This window comes from Dipodomys spectabilis, unplaced genomic scaffold (assembly GCF_019054845.1).
Source record: "Dipodomys spectabilis isolate Male_0828 unplaced genomic scaffold, ASM1905484v1 ptg000673l, whole genome shotgun sequence".
Classification (NCBI taxonomy): domain Eukaryota; kingdom Metazoa; phylum Chordata; class Mammalia; order Rodentia; family Heteromyidae; genus Dipodomys; species Dipodomys spectabilis.
In genome coordinates, this window is record NW_024871350.1 from 28,771 (window position 1) to 34,797 (window position 6,027).

Genomic DNA, 6,027 nt, shown 5'->3' on the forward strand with positions numbered 1-6,027 from the left:
GATCATATATGCATAGTGTTGGAGCTTTTCAGCTCATCTGATAAGATTATGCTATACATATACTAATTATTGCAAATAAGAAAAATGATGGGGCATAAATTTCTTTGGGATTGGCTTACTTCACTTTATATATATCACATTTTCTTGATCCATTCATATACTGACAGGCATCTGGGTTGGTTCCATATCTTACCTATGGTGAATAATGCTGCCATAAACATAGTTATGCTGATAGCTTTAATATGGCCATGTTTGTCTTCATTTGGGTATATGCCCAAAATTGGGAATGCTTGATCATGGGGAGGTCTATGTGTAGATTTTTGAGGAACCTCCATACTGCTTTCCAGAGTATCTGAACAAGCCTACACTCCCACCAACAATGCAGTAGGGTACCCTTTTGACCACTTCCCCTCCAACATCTGTTGTTACTAGATTCTTGATTATAGCCATTCTAACTGGGGTGAGGTAGAATCTCAATGTTGTTTTGATTTGCATTTTTTAATGGCCAGAGAAGTTGAGCATTTCTTTATGTGTCTATTGGCCATTATTATTTCCTTTTCAGGGAAGTTTCTCTTTAAGTCTTTGGCCCACTTGTTGATGGGGCAGCTGTTTCTTTGAGGATTTGTTTTTGGGGAATTTAATTTTTTGAGTTCTAAGTATATTTTAGATATGAGGCCCTTGTCTGTTGTATAGATACTGAAGATCTTCTCCCAGTCTGTGGGATTTCTATTAATCTTACTAGCTATGTTCTTAGCCATGCAGAAGCTCTGCAGCTTCATGCAATCCCAATTGTCCAACCTTTCTTTTATTTGTCGTGTTTCTGGGTCTTTGTAAAGAAAATTTTGGCCTGTGCCAAGGTGTCCTAGAGCTTCTCCTATTCCTTCCTGTAATATTTTCAGGGCATCTACTTTGACTTCGAGGTCTTTGATACATTTGGAGTTGATTCTGGTGCAGGGTGGTATATAAGGATCTAATTTTAGTTTTCTACAGCTGTTTAACCAATTTTGCCAGCACTATTTACTGGAGAGTCTGTCTTTCTTCCATTCTATTTTTTAGCTCCCTTATCGAAGGTTAGGTGGCTATAGGTCTGCAGGTTCATTTCTGGGTCTTCAGTCCTATTCCATTGGTCCTCAAGTCTATTCTTGTGCCAGTACCAACCTGTTTTGATTACTATGGCTTTGTAGTAGAGTTTGAAGTCTGGTATTGTTATTCCCCCAGCACTGTTCTTTCCGCTAAGGATTATTTTTTCTATTTGGTGTCTTTTATTGCTCCATATGAATTTTTGGATTGCTTCTTCTATTTCATTGAAGAATGAGATTGGGATATTGATGGCTATCACATTGAATTTGTAGATAGCCTTTGTCCATATTGCCATTTTCACGATATAAATCCTCCCTCTCCAGGAGATCAGCAAGATTTTCCACTTCCTTAGTTTTTCTTTAATTTCTATTTCAAGGTTTTTAAAGTTTTCATCATAGAGTTCCTTCACTTCTTTAGTTAAGTTAATTGCTAGGTATTTTATTTTTTGTGCAGCTATTACAAAAGGAGTTGCTTTCCTGATTTCAGCTGTGCTCTTCTCATTATTGGCATACAGAAAAGCCATTGATTTTTCAGGGTTAATTTTGTACCCTGCTACTTTGCCAAAGTTTCGTGTTAGCTGGAGTAAGTTGGGAGTGGAGTCCATAGAGTTCTTCAAATACAAGGTCATGTCATCTGAAAAGGGAGTTTTACTTTTTTCCCCTATTTAGATCCCCTTTATGTTTGCATCTTGTCTTATTGCTGTAGTTAGGCGTTCTAATACTAAATTGAAGAGATGTGGAGAGAGTGAACATCCTTGTCTTGTTCCTGAGTTAGAGGAAACAGCTTTAGGTTTACACCATTAAGTATAATGTTGCTTAGGTTTGTCATACATGGCCTTTAATGTATTGAGAAATGTTCCATGGATTCCTAGTTTCTTCAGAGCTTTCATCATAAAGGGGTGTTGGATCTTGTCAAATGCTGTTTCTGTGTCTATTGAGATAATCATGTGGTTCTTATCCTTGCTCTTGTTGATGTGATGTATTATATTAATTGATTTGCATATACTGAACCAGCTTTGCATCCCTAGAATGAAACTTGTTTGATCATGGTGTATGACTATTTTGATGATTTGTTGAAGTCGATTGGCCAGAATTTTGCTGAGAAGCTTTGCATCTATGTTCATCAAAGAAGTGGGTCTATAGTTCTCTTTCTTTGATGAGTCCTTGTCTGGTTTTGGGATGACGGTTATGATGACTTCATAGAAGGAGTTTGGTAGTGAACTTTCATTTTCAATTTCTTTGAAGAGTTGGAGGAATTTTGTGTGAGTTCTGCTTTGAAGGCCATGTAGAATTGAGCATTGAACCCATCTGGTCCTGGGATTTTCTTGGATGGGATTTTCTTGGATTTTCTTGCTGTTTCTATTTCAATGTTTGATATGGGTCTGTTAAGGTGGTTTAACTCCTCTTGGCTCATTTCGGACATATCAATATTTGTAGAAATTCTTTCATTTCATCCAGATTCTCTAACTTATTAGCATAAAGGTTTGAGAAGTATTTCCTTATAATGTTCTGAATCTTGGTTGTTTCTGTGGTGATGTTTCTATTCTCAACTCTGAGTTTATTTGGGTGTGTTCTCTTTTTTTTCTGCTAAGATTTGCTAAGGGTCTGTCAATTTTGTTAATTTTTTTGAAGAACCAACTCTTTGTTTTGTTGATTTAGTCTATGGTTTTTTTGGATTCTAATTCAGATTTAATTTTAATTATTTGTTGCCATCTGTTGGATTGGGGTTTGGCTTGCTGTTCTTTTTCATTAAATTGTTGGTTTGAGATCTCTCCATTTGGTTGATGTAAGAACTAAGAGCTATGAATTTTCCTCTGAGTACTACTTTTGCTGTGTCTCAGAGGAGCTGATAGTTTATATGTTCATTTTTGTTAAATATCATGAACATTTGAATTTCCTTGCTAATCTCTTCCATGACCCACCCGTGGTTCAACAGTGTTTTGTTCAACCTCCATGTGTTACAGGATTTTCTTTGATGGCCTTTGGTGTTGGATTCTAATTTTATTCCCTTATGGTCTGAGAGAATGCAGGGTATAATTTCCATGTTTCTGTATTTGGACAGATTTGCTTTGTGACCTAAAATGTGGTCTATTTTGGAGAATGTTCCATGTGCTACTGAGAAGTATGTGTACTCTGTTGGTGATGGGTGAAACATTCTGTAGATGTCTGTTAAGCCTGTCTATGCATTTGTTTAGATCTACTGTTTCTCTGTTGAGTTTTTGCTGAGTTGATCTATATAGCAGGGAAAGTGTGTTAAAGTCAATGATAATAAATGTCTTTGGATCTATGTGTGATTTTAGGAAAAGTAGTGTTTCCTGGATAAATTTGGGTGCTCTGGTATTTGGTGAATCGATATGTAGAATTGTTATATCCTCATGTAAAAGAGATCATTTTATTAGTATGTAGTACCCTTCTTTATCTCTTCTCACTAGTTTTAATTTGAAGTCTATTTTATCTGATACTAGGATTGCTACTCCAGACTGTTTGTGGGGGCTGTTTGCTTAGTAGATTTTATTTCAGCCTTTCATTTTCAGAATATATTTGTTTTTATAGGGAAGGTGTTTCTCTTGCAGACAGCAGATAGCTGGATCCTGTTTTTTGATCCAACTAGAGATTCTGTTGTTTGATCGGAGAGTTAACTCCATTAATATTGACAGGATTGAGGGGTGTTTGGTAGTTCCTATCACGTTATCCACTTTCGTGGGGGCTGTGTTGCCTTGGTTGTGCCTGTGTTTATCTGATTCTTTGTTTGGGGGCTGTTTCTCTGCCTTCATTTCTCTGTATTCTAGTTGATTCTCTATGTGTACAACATATTTAAGTATCTTTTATAATTCTGGTTTGGTGGAGATATATTGTTTCAGTTTTTCTTTGCTGTGGAAAGTTTTTATTTTTCCCCTGTTATGAAGGAGAGTTTAGCTGGGTATACTATTCTTGGTTGATAACTGTTTGTCTTTAGGGTGTGGGATACTTCATTCCAGGATCTTCTTGCTTTCTTGTCTCTGCTGAGAAATCTGTAGTTATCCTGATTGGTTTTCATTTACAGGTGATTGATCGTTTTCCCTGACAGTTTTAAGGATACTTTCCTTGGTTTCTATTACTCCTGTGTGGATTACAATGCTGTGGTGGGATGTCTTGTTCTGGTCTAGTCTATTTGGGGTTCTAAAGTCTTCTTGTATCTGAATGGGCCTTTTTACATGTTTGGGAAGTTCTCTGCTAGGGTACTGTTAAAAAAAATTGCCAAGACCTTTGGCTGCTGTTTATAGGCCCTCTTCTACACCCCTTAGCCATTAATTAGGTCTTCTGATAGTGTCTTCTATATGCAGAATAGATCTATCATATTTTTTGGATTTGTTTTGAATACTTGTCTGTTGTTTCTCTATAATGTCTAGGCTGTCTTCTGCATGTTCCAGCCTACTGTCCAGACTTTCTACTTTGTTTTTTATTTCCCTTCCTTCTAATTGTTCAGTTTTAATGGCTTCAATTTCTTTGTTGAGGCTTTGTTTTAGGTCTTGTATGGATTTCTTTGCCTCCTTAATTTGGTTTTCCATGTTGACTCTCAAACCTTTCATTTGAGTGGCTATACTTTCACTGAACTCCTTTTCCTTTTGTTGGAATTCATTCAGCTTTCTGGTTGTGGATTCCATGAATTCCCCTATTAATCTTTTGTTTGCCTCATTGTGCTCATGCATAGCTTTATGTAGGCTTTCAATTTTTTTCATTCAGCATGTTTACCAGTAGTGTCTGGAAAGCATTTTGAGAGATATCCTCTGGAATTTTTTTTTGGTCCAGTCATGGGGCCTGAACTCTGAGCCTGGGCGCTGTCCCTCAGCTCTTCAGCTCAAGGCTAATGCTCTACCACTTGAGCCACAGTGCCACTTCCGGCTTTTTTTCTTTTCGCTTATGTGATGTTGAAGAATGGAACCCAGGGCCTCATGCATGCAAGGCAAGTGCTTTACCACTGAGCCACTTTCCCAGCCCCTCCTCTGGATTTTTTTATTAAATGCTCTGTGGTCTATTTGTCTTAGGTGGGAGTTGAAATTCTTTGACTTGACATTTTTCTTGTGTTTCTGTGGCTTGTTCTGCCATTTGGAAATGAAAGGAAGTATAATTCCTCACAAGAACACAAGTACCAACCCAGAGCCCTGTGGTTACACAGGTTTTGGAGATTTACAATTAATGATGGGAGTTTTCACTCTATCTCCCTTTTGTGGGATTGAGTGTATACCCAATTACACACCAGAACACAGTTCTAAGACAAGCATCTATCCAGAGTCCTGTAGTTGCAGAGAATTTGGGAGTTCACGATCAATGATGGGTATTTTCACTCTATCTCAACTTTTTAGGAGTGAGATTTTATCCGATTACACACCAGAACACACATCTAAGAGTAGCATTTGCCTAGAGCACTGTCATAACACAGACTTTGGGGGTTTACAATCAAGAATGGGAGTTTTCAGAGTATCTCACCTTTTGGGTAGTGAGTGTATTAATTACACACTAAATCATAATTCTGAGACAAGTCCCCAACCAGAGTCCTGTAGTTACACAGGAATTGGAGGTTCACACTTAAAATGGGTATTTAATTCTATTTCTCCTTTTTGGAATTGAAAATATCGCCACTTCCCCCCCCCCCCCCCAGAACACAATTTTATGGTGAGCCAGAACCTAAAGCCTTTAGTTGTACACACTTTGGAGGTTCTCACTCAAAGATAGGTGTTTTCACTATATCTCTCCTTTTTTGGAGATGAAAGTATATCCAGTCCTTCACCAGAACACAATTTTAAGATAAGCACCAACTCAGAGCCCTGAGGTTGTGCATACTTTGTTGGTACACAATCCAAATAGATATTTCACTCTATCACTCTTCTGTTGGATATGTACGTAGGCCCAATACCACCACTGAGCACAGTTTTAAGACAAAATCCCCACCTGGGTGGTATCTTTGCAC